Source organism: Pan troglodytes, chromosome 11 (genome assembly GCF_028858775.2).
Source record: "Pan troglodytes isolate AG18354 chromosome 11, NHGRI_mPanTro3-v2.0_pri, whole genome shotgun sequence".
NCBI classification, from domain to species: Eukaryota; Metazoa; Chordata; class Mammalia; order Primates; family Hominidae; genus Pan; species Pan troglodytes.
This window is the reverse complement of record NC_072409.2, coordinates 27,422,716-27,435,327: the sequence shown is the minus strand read 5'-3', so window position 1 is coordinate 27,435,327 and position 12,612 is coordinate 27,422,716. Positions and strand designations below refer to the sequence as shown.

Here is a 12,612-nt window from a genome sequence, read left to right as displayed (position 1 = left end):
GCTTTAGCTCTAGGGATTTAAAATATGTAGAAAGCAAGTTACTTCTACTGGAAGTTAAACTTAAAGAATTCTCGTGGTTATGTCATCTCTCACTGCAGTACCGAGTGTGCTACTTGGCTTCCCTCTCTCCTTCCATCTACTGCCTTGCCCTATCATTTACAGAGGCATTAATGCCGGTTTCAAACTAATAATAATTCTTTTTCTTCTGTGCTGCAAATACCCAATCACTGTGGTTAAATACCATGTATAACATAAACAGGGTCAAGAATGCCAGCTGCCAGAAGAGTCATGTTTAAATTAGCATTAACCAGCAAGCCCTTCCCTAAACAAAAAAGAGAGGGGAAAAAAAAATGTTTTCTTGGACAGCTCTGTGCCTGCAGAATGACTTCAACCCCACATGTTCAAAAGGCTCCACAAGGTCCAGCTATAACACAATAGCATCATTAATTTTTACTAAATTAAATTTCTAAAAGTATAAAGCACTATCAATTTTCGGGGAGTAGGGAGGAAGAAACTACTTATTAGTTTATTCTATATAATTTGAGTAAACAGGCAATAGTGTCTTAAAACGTAGCAGCCATAAGTTACACGGATTGTAATGGAATAAAAGCCCAGTCCTCCGTCCATCATCGCACCCCTCACTCTGCCCCAATATGTGTTACTCAGTGTCTTTCCACATCTTGAGGTTATGTAATACTTCCTCCTTGCCTCCCTATCCCCATGTAGCACAACTCCTTAAAATAACATCAGAGGTCCCCCACAATTTGTCCCTTCGTAACTTTCCAGCCTTCATCACCCCACACTCTCACTTTGTCTTCATTCCCCCACCATTCATCTTTTAAAAGATATGTTATTCTTCAAGCCACATTTATAAAGTCGTCCCCTGAATCAAAACGTAATTCTCCATTCCCTGGCATGCCAAAGTTCTTGGACTCTACAGCTACCACCCAGTTACACAACACTGCATATACATATTCGGTATGAACCGTGAGGCTCACTGCATCTTTCCCCCCTGTGTTGCAGTTCTTTCTGGAGCTTCCTTTTCACCATCCTTGCATCTACCACATGGAAGGAATTCAATAATTGTTTGCTGAAATAGAATTACCTCCTTTTCTCTCAACTTTCTAAGACATCCATAATAGTTTTCCCTAAGATTTTTTTTTTTAAGAGATAGAGTCTCTCTGTCACCCAGGCTGTAGTGCAATGGCACAATCACAGCTCACTGCAGCCTTGAATCCTGGGCTGAAGCCATCCTCCCTCCTCCGCCTCCCAAGTAGCTGAGACTACACGCACATGCCACCATACCCAGCTAATGTTTTTATTTTTTTATAGAGACAGAGTCTCACTATGTTGCCCAGGTTGGTCTCAAACTCCTGGCTTCAAGCGATTGTCCTGCCTCAGCCTCCCAAAGTGTTGACATTACAGGCATAAGCCACCACACCTGGCCCGGGATATTTAAATAAGAGGGTAACATGATATGTAAAAATAAGAAACCAAACAGTAGTATGATGCTGACTTAAGGCCAGAGAAGACTATTGGACTTTAAACCAAGAGCTTATGTTTAAGTTTTTATTACATCACGGTTCAGCTTTTGAAATAAATAATGTTCCTCAAGGGTGTAGGCATATTGATACCAAAACATCAAAGAAAAGGAAGACAGGCCACACATCAAGCACAGACATTAAAATCTTGACCTCAAACTAAATTCTGAAAGTTCTGTTATCTGCTGAATACTTGGAGCTTCCCAGTGAAAATGATACAGTGTATTCTGCCCAGATTGCAACTTTCCATACTAAGCATTTGAAATGATTCTTGGCCCTAAATATCACTTACTTCAGACTAAATGTCACTGTGTATCAAAAACACTGAGCAAGTGAGATTTTTATTCTTTGAATGTTCCAGTAGGTCACTAATGGAATAGATTCAGTAAAACCTTGCAGCCTACGGTATAATTTGAAACAACAAAAAAATCAAATCACTTTTTGGAAAATATTAGGTTTGAACAAAAATAGAAGTTTCGAAAGGGCTGCCACTTACATTCTTACCTCTGTTAGTTCTTTCCCATCACTCACAGGGAGACTGAAATCCATGCTGAGTGCCCACAGACCTGGGTAGGAGCTGTTCCCTTGAGAGACAATGATGCAAATGAGTCAAGTGATGCCTAGTAGAAGTCAGACTGCAAGGATCACCTTGACCTCACCTTAGTGCATTAGCTAAGCAAACTCACAAGCTTTAAATAATAAAGGTAACAAGAGATTGATCTGAGGGGGGGAAAGTATTATTGAGTCCCTTGAGGAAAGGAAAAAAAAAAAAAAAAACAGAGGAAATGAGCTCCCAGCTCAAGGATTTTTCTCCTCCAGGCATCCTCTGTTGCTGGTTTTCTTCCATCTTCCTGGCCCTCTGGACCTCTCACTTCCCCCTCCTACCTTTTCCTATTGCTCTAACATAATAAGATAACCTCCCACCGGTTTCTCGCTATTTGGGAAGCTGGAAGGAACAGCAACGATCACCAACCCCTTCCATTTTCCGGATGGGGAGACGGAGACCAGGATCTGAGCTGACCCGACTGGCTGAGGTCGCGCCGCTAGGGGACGTGGTGTACCTTGCGGGCTCGGATGATGACAACCCAGCCTTCCCTCCTCGCTCCTCGCCCGTGCTTTCCTGCCTCAAGCTACCTCCTTCTCTTGCCACTTGGTGTTTTTATCCTCAAATCAGACAAGTATCAAGAAAAAAATGCAACCTTAATATACTTACAATGCTGATTATTATTCATAATTTTGCATTTGGGGCAATTATACTCGCTCCTACTGGGATATGGAAATCAAGGGCAGAAACAACTAGGTGACAATCTACCTCCCTGTGTATTTTAATGATGTTTAGTTTGGTTCAAATAACCATACCTCTAACATACACCCTTTTTCCTTGGGACCCACTCTTCTATCTGGCAAGGGAATAACTTCTTTAAAAACTTCGCATTTTCCAAGTGTACAGTCTTCCCTTAACCAGAACTGCAGACTCTGAATCACAGACCTCTGGCTTACCAGTTATGCTTAGCTGAGCAAACACACTTATGCAAATACGTGAAAAACAAACTGTTAGAGCCTGAAGGAATAGAGGATTTCGCTGTGATCATCATTTACGTTTTCAATATTTATGTTTACCAATATCTATCTAACCCCATAGGAAACGACGCGTCCATAGTGAAACAAGCCAGCACCCACATTTATGAAAAAATCCACGGATTTCAACAAAAATGAAGAGAGGAGAGCAGAAGCGGAGAGCCACAACCTCAGGCCCCAGACAGCAGGCAGCAGCAAGTCCTGAATGCCTTCACTCTTAACATTGCAAAGACCAAATGGCAGCAAAGAAAAACAAGAATAAACTTTAAATCCATTCACCACAAAGGAGTCCTACGCAAGTCAAAGGAGCCGTCGATTTCAAAACCATCAACTTTCAAAGCCAGGTCCCTCCCTTGCCTTACAACCTCCTGTTACTTGCTAAGCACGTTTGTTAGGCGGCTGGACAGAAACTTAGTTAAAAGTCCTCAGCCCGGTGGTGGGGGACAACCGAGTCGTCAGTGGGAAGCGAGAGGTGCGGGAGCCCCAGGGGCGCAGGGACCCCTCGGAGGTGCACGTCCAGCGGGACGAGGTTTTGCGAGAATTTCGAGGGCCCCTCGCAAGCCCTCCCGCGCACCCACCCCGACCCAGGTAACCGGAGGCCACCTACGTGTCACTTGGGCGGGCCCCGGGGCGCACTGACCTGGCGCGGGACAGGAGGGCCGGCGGCCCGGGCGGCTGCGGCAACTTCCCTCCCGGTGCTCGGTCCGCCGCTGGGTGCGGGAGGCCAGGGGAGCCTCGCCTCCTGCAGGCCGGCTCGCAAGAACGCACGGCCACCCACCCGCGCCGCGGCCCAGAGCGCGCACCCACACTCTCACTGGCACTCGCACGCGCGCCCCCAACCACAAAGCCCGTCCGCGGCGGGACAGTGTGAGCTCAGCCCGCCGTGTGGCGGGCCGAGCAGTCGCCGCGGCCTCTGGCTTCGCGCCCAGGGGGCGCCGTCCCCACACGCCGCGCCGGCCCCTTTACCTGCGCTCGCTGCCGCCGCGCGTCCCTCTCCTGCCGCCCCCGGGCTGGCTTCAGGCCGCGCGCCCAGTCCCGGCGGCCCCCGCCCCACCGCCAGCCGAGCCCGGCCCTCCGCCCGCCCCTCGGCAGTCGCCCAGAGCGGGGCCGCCCCCTGCGCCCACCCCGCCGGGGTCCCGTGCTCGGCCGGGCGGCGGGGAGGGCTCCGCGGCTCCGGGCCCTGGCCGCTCCAGATCCGGCCCGCGCTCCGCAGCGGGGTTGGAGACGGAGTCGCCACTCGGGGAGCGTCAGCCGCCGGTCGGCCCCTACTGCCCGGCTTTGGCGCGCTGGCAGGAGGAGGGGGCGCAGAGGGAGGGCCAGAGGAGCAGCGCCGACGCCAGCCTCCTCTCTTCCTCCGCCTTCCTTCTTTTCTGCTTGTTCCACGTAGCACAAGTCAGCAACACCCGAACCCCCAGAGTCCGCCCTCCCCGCTCCCAAGCTGGACCCCTTAGCTGGTGTGGCGCCCCCAGCGCCCCTGACCTCTGCGCCCCCTCCTCCATTCATTGGCTCGACAGCCCACGGTGGTGGCAGGGCCGGGGCTGGGGGGTGGCCTTAGCCTCCCATTCATTATCTCAGCAGCTTCCCCCGCCCTGCCCCCGAGCCGACACACCCGCCGCGGGAGACCCGTGGCCGCCAGCTCGGGTCCCACCCCCGCCCCTCCTGCGCTTACCCCAGCGCCGGACAGCTGGCAGGACTCCGGTGGACGCCCCGGCACGGGGCATTTTCACGTTGTCGCTCTCCTCTTCCCACTCGCAAAGCTCTGGAAAACATCGCGGGGCCCGCAAAACCCCCGAAATGTGGCCTCTCTTTCGTGGCTCACTTTCTAAACTTTCCAGAAGGCGCAAAGTTTCTCCCAGCGCCGCCCTGCACTGGAGGCTGCGAAGAACGCAGAAGCGGCTTTGCTGCTAGGAAGGTGCATACGTTTCTAGTTCTGATTTTTCACTTCACTGGATCTGTAAACCAAAGCAAGTGTGTCTGCTCCCCTCGTTCTCCATATCCACGATTATAAATTTCTCTTCCGCTTTCCCAGTGTAGCTTTGCAAGTGTAAACTATCAATTTTAGTGAGAGTAATTAAGGGCGGGGACTGCACACCTGGAGGTGTGGGTGGGAGCGGCGCGGGACTAAGGCCTAGGGAACATTCTCAGGAGAGTGGCAGCCACAAGGATTCGCCCAGGTCTTATAACAACACCCACTCGATGGGGTCTCCCTAGCCACGCCACCTCACCACACCCATCTCCCACTTCTGGCTTCCCAGGATTTCCGGAGTGATCACAATTATCGGCCTCTCGCTCCACAGCTAAGGCCACCGCATATCAAAAATAGCAGCGTGTGAGTAAAAGTTTCATGAGCCCTCGCCTTGAAATGGCACAGAGGACACAGCACACCAGCAGTAAGGCATGGGGACTCGGCAGGACTGATCTGATTGAGAGAAACGCAGGACAGCGAGGCGGGGCTATGTTGGTGGTGGCCACCAGGTAACCGTGGGCTTTGCAGAAGAGAAAGGTCACTGCAAACCGTAGCTGGACGGAAACTTTTCAAGCCTCAAGTGAGTTATGCTGTGACGGGACCATGACCATCTCCCACCGGTGACTGCTTAGAACCTTGACCAAGCTCGTGTGGTTTTCACAGGATGCTCAGGGCTGAGTCCTGGCTGTAAATAATTTACTATCTAAAGCTGTTTCCTTTTAAAAACAATGGTTCTAATCTTTTTTTAAAAAAAATCATTCAAATCTTTTTTTAAAATGCACTCTAAATAACTTTGCTTTCTATACCTTTCCTACGAATATATGATTTATTTTATAACAACCTACTATGTGAAAAAATTGAAATTTTAGTACATGCACAGTGCTAATATGTTCATGCACAATGCTACTTATGTTTGTGTACAGCATGCAGAAATGTGTATAGATATGTATACCCATGAATACAAACCACTCCCTTATCTCACAAATAATGATAGGGGTTGATACCAAACTATAAGAAATATTATATTGGGATGAATAGGCAAATGTTCACTATAAAATCTCAGTATCATAAAAAGTATATATTGGTAAGAAAAAAATATACTCGAAAGAGGTTTCCATATATTTTTAACCATAGCTCTACTCAAGTCAAAAAATCACTTATTAGCTAATTTTCCCGTCTCTTTCTTCCTATACACTGTACTTACTATCAGATTTCTTAACACCGATACTTCTGTACCTAATATAAAGACATTTTAAAATTAATTATTTCCATGTTTAGCCTTTCCCCATAAATCAAAGGTAAAGTAAAAGGAGTTTCTTACCTACCACTCAACTTGAATATTTTTAATATGTTCATTTTGTCTCTTACCTTCTTAAGGAATACAGTTGCTTCTGTTTTGACTATCTTAACTACTCTGTGGCCCCTTCTAACATCAAATTGGGAGGCCTGTCCGTACAAGACATGTGTATTCAACGGTAAGTTATTTGCTATAAAACACTTCATTTCCTCTTTATTTGGTCTGCTGTGGCCTGAAATGAAATATAGAACAAACTGAAAGGTCTGCTTGGACAGACCTGTCTTCCTGACAAGCGTGGACCTGTCTAAATGAGACAGCTTCTGCAGCCAGCTTTAGATCGATAACTTTAAAATTAAATGTAGGTATGTACATCCAGTAGAAAAGGACAGAGAAAATGAAATACAATACAGAATTCAGTTCAGCATCTAGATTAATCCATAAAACCTAGCTCATTATGTTCCAAATGAGCTACTTTTCTCATCTGTAAAATGGAATAATGGTACCAGTGCAGTCTTTTATATGGTTCCAAGTTGTCTTTTATCAAAGTAAAATAATATATTTGGGTGGGCTTCTGAAGACACTAACATTGATGATGAGGTTTCAACAGGAACAAAGAATACCTTGCTAAATTTTCTTGAATGTTTTCTCCTGTCTGTAGTCCTCTTGTCATTCAGACATTCCCTTTCTTGGAGAGTCATCCTGATGCTTTCTGTCCTAACCTTTCTCTCCTCCCCTCTGCCAAGCAGTATTTCTTTAGATTTGTTTCTTCAAATGACTTCAGCAGAGGTAAAGACCCAAAGACAGCTGGCGCTGTCAAACATGACAAAAAATATACTTAGCCACAGTGGCTCATGCTTGTAATCCCAGCACTTTGGGAGGCTGAGGTGAGAGGAGCGCTTGAGCCCAGGAGTTCGAAGCTGCAGTGAGCTGCCATTGTGCCACTGCACTCCAGCCTGGGCAACAGCCAGGCCCTGTCTCTTAAAAAGTTTTAAAATTTTTAAATATATATGTATGTTCAGCAAAATGAAGCCAGGCATGGTGGCTCACACCTGTAATCCCAGCACCTTGGGAGGCCAAGGTGGGCAGATCGCTTGAGGCCAAGAGTTTGAGACCAACCTAGCCAACATGTCTGTCTCTACTAAAACCCTGTCTCTACTAAAAATATAAAAATTAGCCGGCATGGTGGTGCATGCCTGTAGTCCCAGCTGTTGGGAGGCTGAGGCATAAGAATCTCTTGAACTTGGGAGGGAGAGGTTGCAGTGAGCCAAGATTGCACCACTGCACTCCAGCCTGGGCAACAGAACAAGACTGGGTCTCAGAAAAAGTTCAGCAAAATGAAACATTGTGATGGATATTTCAAGTTCAGGTTTTACGTTAATATCTGGAAGGACACCATAGACTTTGTCAGACTATTGATATAAGCTAGTGATCCAAGGACTATAATCTGAGAAGCATTTCGGGTGGAAAAATTGGCTGTCACTGCCTTTGGCACTATTATTTGTTCAAAAGGTTCCCCAGTCATGGCACACTCATGGAAGAGTTCTCTCTTCCTCCCTCTGTTCGCTTCCCTCTGGCAAAAAGCTTTTGAAATTTTCTGTTCGAGAGTAATCAAAACTATCAGCAAAAACGATCTGTTGGAAACTTTCCCCCCAGTCTATTAAGGTAGAGACTGATTCAAAGACAGTATGTTGGTGAAACAATACCCTGAGAGAACTCAGCCTTTTCCGGAAAGTTTTGCAGATGCCTCCAGGCATAGTTTTCTTCCTCCTTGAAATGGCGTATTTGTGCCTCTCCAGTGTTTTTCCCCTTGGCTAGGGGGAAAAAAAAAAGCATTCTCCTTAGGAAACCTTTCTATTTTAAAAGGCCAGCGGCAAAGGTGGGTGGGGCAGCCCAATTTAGTAAAAAGTAATAATAATAACACTCTTCAGAGTGCAGGTGGCATAAGGAGACTCCAAGAATGGAGAGAATTTGGGTTTGCGTGCAGCAGCCTCCTGCAAGGACTAGGCTGCAATGAAAGCCCCAAACAGAGTAACTCTGTGTTCACCTTTTTCTTATCACATACATCTGCGTGAATACTCTGGGTAACATCAGAAGTAGGTCAAGGCTAGCAGATCCTTTCTCTGTAGTCTCCCTCATCCAAAATAAAAAAGGCTTAGATCTAAAACAGAGTGAAGAAAGAAAAGGAAAAGGAAAAAAATATATGTGTGTTATATATACAACTATAAAGCTAAAAATAGATCTGGATACAAAGAAATCATAGAAAGGGTCAACAAAACAAAAACCTAGTTCTATATAGCAAAATAGATAAATTTCTGGTAAAATTGACAATGAAAAAAGAGAAAAGAAGGCTATGAATATGGAGATTATAATTACAGTTTCAGTAGAATTTTTTAAATCCTAAGAATACTATGAACATTAAAAAACTTAGCTGAAATACTTTCTTCAATAAATTAATTTTTAATTCAATAAAAGATGAAAATTAAAATAATACATGATTTTACATTTTCCTTTGTTGACAAAGATTTCTTTTAAATAATGATACTTGAAAAATAGGTATAAACTCATGCAAACTCTCTGTAATGTAATTTAGCAAAACAGTACAGTTACATTTTGTATGATTTTAATTGAAGTACATTTATTTAAGACGGAGTTTCACTCTTGTTGCCCAGGCTGCAATGGCACAATCTTGGCTCACCACAAACTCCACCTCCCGGGTTCAAGTGATTCTCCTGCCGCAGCCTCCCGAGTAGCTGGCATTACAGGTGTGCGCTACCATGCCCAGCTAATTTTGTATTTTTAGTAGAGGCGGGGTTTCTCCACGTTGGTCAGGCTGGTCTCGAACTCCCGATCTCAGGTAATCTGCCCACCTCGGCCTCCCAAAATGCTGGGATTACAGGCGTGAGCCACGGCACCTGGCCGAAGTACATTTAAATGTATGATAAACATATCAAGAAAATGTTACTTTATGTGCAAAATTTTTAAATAATACAAAGCTCAGTATTTTTAAAACTTGAAAAACACAAAATTACAGAGCTGAAATACTTTTTAATAAATTGTAAAATTGCATTAATTCAAAAATAATACAAATGTATTTAAAACCATTAAATAATTTAAATTCTTATTTCTAAATAAATATGCAAAAAAGTTCAAAGTTTTGGTTGGTAAGACTTACCAAATCTTCATGGACAAATAACCTCTATTCAAATGGTTGCAAAGCATAGAAAAAGAAAAAAAGCACTCCAGTCCATTATGAGCTAATAAAATTTTGATACCAAAACCTGACAAAGCCATAGAAAAGAAAATACTAGACCAATCTAATAAGGAATAAAAAATGATAAATTCTACATATAGTATTATTAAACCAATTTCAATGTGTTTTCACAATATGCGTAATAAACATATTGGGTTGATACCATAAATGTAAAGATGGCTTAATATTAGAAAATGTGGCGGGATGCAGTGGCTCACGCCTGTAATCCCAGCACTTTGGGAGGCTGAGGTGGGCAGATCACGAGGTCAGGAGTTCAAGACCAGCCTGACCAACATAGTGAAACCCCATCTCTACTAAAAATACAAAAATTAGCCAGGCGTGGTGGCGCACGCCTGTAGTCCCAGCTACTCAGGAGGCTGAGGCAAAAGAATCACTTGAACCTGGGAGGTGGAGGTTGCAGTGAGCCAAGATCACACCCATGCACTCCAGCCTGTGTGAGACTCCAGGAGAAAAAAAAAAATATATATATATATACACACACACACACATATATATACACACCTATATACGTATATATGTACATATATACGTATATAGGTGTATATATATACGTACATATTTCATGTTCAGGAAATTCCTCCCTATTCCTACTTTGCTAAGATAAAAAAATGAGTTGTGAATTACTTTACATTTTCATATATATATGTATATATGTACACATATACATAAGTGTACATATATACGTATATATGTATATATGTATATGTGTAATATATACATATATATGTACGTACATATATATGTACGTACATATATACGTATGTATATATATGAAAATGTAAAGTAATTCACAACTCGTTTTTTTATCTTAGCAAAGTAGGAATAGGGAGGAATTTCCTGAACATGATAAAGAGTTGCTACCAATAACCCAACTCCAGAAGCATTATTTTTAATGTTAATTCATTCAACATTTTTCTTTCAAAATTGGCAACAAAACAAAGATAGCTTTTGCCATCTCCATTCAACATTGTACTGAAGCCACTTGTCAATATAATAAGACAAGAAAAACAAATTAGAAGGTATGAAAGTTAGAAAACAAGAAAAATATGATTTATAGGTTATATAGTTGTCTGCTTAAGAAATTCAAGCAAATCCAATAAAGTATCTAATAAAGAGAGCTTAGCAACATTGTTGAATATGAGATCAATATGCAAAAAAGCCACACCCCCTTAGAAAAAATAATTTTTGAAAGGCCTCTCACACATATTGATACAGAATGGCTGAGCTCCTGGCTAAACCCCACCCTCAAGCCTAGAACCCCTAACCTAAGTGAAAACAGCTGATCCTGAAGGGCTGGGCTTCTGGCTAAACCCCACCCTCAAGCCTGGAACCTTGGCCCTAAGTGAAAACAGCTGACCCCATTTTTCATCCCAAATAATTGCCTTTTGGCCCACCCTGCCCCCTGTCCTGTGCCCATAAAAACCAGACCAGCTGGCAGAAAAAAAAAAGGAAAAGAGAAGCACAAGCAGCTGACTGGCGGGGATACAAGCAGCCAAGCAGCAAGCAGAGAGGCAACTAAGCATCAGAGGCTATGGATAAATGTGGCTAACTTCAGATGGTGCAGTTTCAGAAGGGCGCCCAGCAAGAGACAGCTGGGCTTCAGGGAAAGATCACCTTTTCCCCACACCATCCCCTTTCCAGCTCCCCTTTCACCAAGAGCCACTTCCACTGCTCAATAAAGTCTTCTGCATTCATCTTTTAAACAGTTCATTTGACCTGATTCTCCCTGGACACCAAACAAGAACTCAGGGTCAAAAGGGGCAGGTGCAGGAGGCTGTCACCCTGACCCTTCACTGAGCTGTTAACACTTAGCCATCCATGGACTGCAGGCTGAGTGAAATGAGCCACTCCATTCCTGTCCACGAAGGGGGTCCAGGTCAAGGGAACAAATACCATCTCAATATTAGCAACAAATTTTTTTTATTTTTTTATTTTTTTTTGAGATGGAGTCTAGCTATGTTGCCCAGACTGGAGTGCAGTGGCACTATCTCGGCTCACTGCAACTTCTGCCTTCCGGGTTCAAGTCATTCTCCTGCCTCAGCCTCCTGAGTAGCTGGGATTACAGGCATGCACCACCACGCCCAGCTAATTTTGTATGTTTAGTAGAGACGGGGTTTCACCATTTTGGCCAGGCTGGTTTTGAACTCCTGGGCTCCAGTGATCTGCCCATCTTGGCCTCACAGAGTGCTGGGATTACAGGCATGAGCCACTGTGCCTGGCCCATATTAGCAACAAGTCTTTATTATAACTTTAGTGAAAACTAACAGGAAAGTACAGTGCCTATACGGAAAATTATAAAACTTTATTAAAATACATAAAAAGGCCTGAATATGCACCGTGTTTGTGGATGCAAAACCTCCAATATATGTAATGCAATCTACTCAAAATTGCAATAGGGTTTTCACAGCCCCTGACAACTTGATTCTAAAATTCAAGGGTAAGCCTAATAAGCCAAGAATAATCAAGAGAATTCTGGAGAAGCTTAAGGAGGGAAAATTTTCCATCCAGCTATCAAGATAATCTAAGGCTTCTTTCTCAAATTAAAAATAATAATAATAACGTGGTATTGGTGCAGTGGCTGATAACGTAGCGAAAGAGAATTCAGAAACAACTACATGTAAATGTCCAAGTCCATGTAAATTCACACATCAAAGATGATTTGCTTAAAACAACAAAGCTGAAGGCCACCCTACCCAACTTCCAACTATACAACAGGGCTACGGTAACCAAAACAGCATGATACTGGTACAAGAACAGACACATAGACCAATGGAACAGAATAAAGAACTGAGAAATAAGACTGCACACCTACAACTATCTGATCTTTGACTAACCTGACAAAAACAAGCAATGGGGAAAGGATTCCCTTTTCAATAAATGGTGCTGGGATAACCGGCTAGCCATATGCAGAAGATTGAAACTGGACCCTTTCCTTACACTATATACTGAAATTAACTCA

The 12,612-nt window shown here is 44.0% G+C and overlaps 1 protein-coding gene across 7 annotated transcripts in view; it reads right to left on the bottom strand.

Annotated features, from left to right (window-relative positions):
• LPAR1 (lysophosphatidic acid receptor 1) overlaps positions 1–5,322 on the bottom strand; it is a 165,840-nt gene extending 160,518 nt beyond the window's left edge. Inside the window, exons 1-2 of one of the 7 annotated variants that reach the window (XM_024345825.3) lie at positions 4,086–4,516; positions 2,038–2,125 (exon numbers count right to left, since the gene is read on the bottom strand). The gene's annotated coding sequence lies outside the window, so the exon portion shown is untranslated. Of the gene's footprint in view, positions 1–2,037; positions 2,126–3,759; positions 4,052–4,085; positions 4,517–4,788 lie in introns of those variants that run through there. The other 6 variants (XM_024345822.3, XM_054658384.2, XM_024345823.3 and 3 more) reach the window with 6 other exon arrangements.
• Between the last annotated feature and the right edge of the window lie 7,290 nt (positions 5,323–12,612).